The sequence below is a fragment of the Zea mays genome, chromosome 1, assembly GCF_902167145.1.
Source record: "Zea mays cultivar B73 chromosome 1, Zm-B73-REFERENCE-NAM-5.0, whole genome shotgun sequence".
NCBI lineage: Eukaryota > Viridiplantae > Streptophyta > Magnoliopsida > Poales > Poaceae > Zea > Zea mays.
Genome location: NC_050096.1, coordinates 84701711 through 84703589, shown reverse-complemented (window position 1 = coordinate 84703589; position 1879 = coordinate 84701711).

Genomic DNA, 1879 nt, shown 5'->3' with positions numbered 1-1879 from the left:
GAAGTCTCTAGCGACGTTGTATTTGATGAGACTAATGGCTCTCCAAGAGAGCAAGTTGATCTTGATGACATAGATGAAGATGATGTTCCAACGGCCACAATGCGCACGATGGCGATTGGAGAAGTGCGACCATAGGAACAACAAGAGCAAGATCAGCCTTCTTCCTCAACAATGGTGCATCCTCCATCCCAAGATGATGGACAGGTACCTCAAGAAGAGAAGCATGATCAAGGGGGAACACAGGAAGAGTTCAACAACTTCAATAGGAATGAAGTTTGGAGCCTGGTGCTACGTCTAAAGCAAAATGTTGTGGGAACCAAGTGGGTGTTCCGCAGCAAGCAAGACGAGCACGGGGTGGTGACAAGAAACAAGACTGGACTTGTGGCAAAAGGTTATGCCCAAGTCGCAGGTTTGGATTTCGAGGAGACTTTTGCTCCTGTGGCTAGGCTCAAGTCTATTCGAATTTTATTAGCCTATGCCGCTCACCACTCTTTTAGGTTGATTCAAATGGACGTAAAGAGTGCTTTCCTCAATGGGCCAATAAAGGAGGAGGTGTACGTGGAACAACCCCCTGGCTTTGAGGATGACAGGTATCCCGACCATGTGTTCAAACTCTCTAAGGCGCTCTATGGACTTAAGCAAGCCCCACGAGCATGGTATGAATGCCTTAGAGATTTTTTATTTGCTAATGCTTTCAAGGTTGGGAAAGCCGATCCCACTCTTTTTACAAAGACTTGTGATGGTGATCTTTTTGTGTGCCAAATTTATGTTGATGACATAATATTTGGTTCTACTAATCAAAAGTCTTGTGAGGAGTTTAGCAGGGTTATGACTCAAAAGTTTGAGATGTCGATGATGGGCGAGTTGAACTACTTCCTTGGGTTCCAAGTGAAGCAACTCAAGGACGGCACCTTCATCTCCCAAACGAAGTACACACGAGATCTTCTCAAGCGGTTTGGGATGAAGGACGCCAAGCTTGCAAAGACACCTATGGGAACCGACAAACATGTTGACCTCAACAAAGGAGGTAAGTCCATTGATCAAAAGGCATACCGGTCTATGATAGGGTCATTGCTTTATTTATGTGCTAGTAGACCGGACATTATGCTAAGTGTATGCAGGTGTGCTAGATATCAATCCGACCCCAAGGAATGTCACCTTGTGGCCGTTAAGCGAATTCTTAGATATTTAGTTTCTATGCCTTGCTTCGGGATCTGGTATCCAAAGGGGTCTACCTTTGACTTGATTGGATACTCAGACTCCAATTATGCCGGGTGCAAGGTTGATAGGAAGAGCACATCAGGGACGTGCCAATTTCTACGAAGGTCCCTAGTGTCCTGGAGTTCCAAGAAACAAACATTCGTTGCCCTATCCACCGCTGAGGCCGAGTATGTTGTCGCAGGACAGTGTTGCGCGCAACTACTTTGGATGAGGCAAACCCTCCAGGACTTTGGCTACAATCTGAGCAAAGTCCCACTCCTATGTGACAATGAGAGTGCAATCCGCATGGCGGATAATCCTGTTGAACACAGACGCACTAAGAACATAGACATCCGACATCACTTCCTGAGAGACCACTAGCAAAAGGGAGATATCGAGGTGTACCATATTAGCACCGAGAACCAGCTAGCCGATATCTTTACCAAGCCGTTGGATGAGAAAACCTTTTGCAGGTTGCGTAGTGAGCTAAATGTCTTAGATTCGTGTAACTTGGATTGATCTATAGCATACATGTGTTTTATGCTTTTGATCATGTTACTTCATGCATTTATATGATTTGCTGCTTATTTATGGTGCTCAAGTTGTGCAAGGGATCCCCGGACCTCACAAGTCCATGTGTGAATGATGCACATATTTAGGGGGAGATGTGCTACAACTT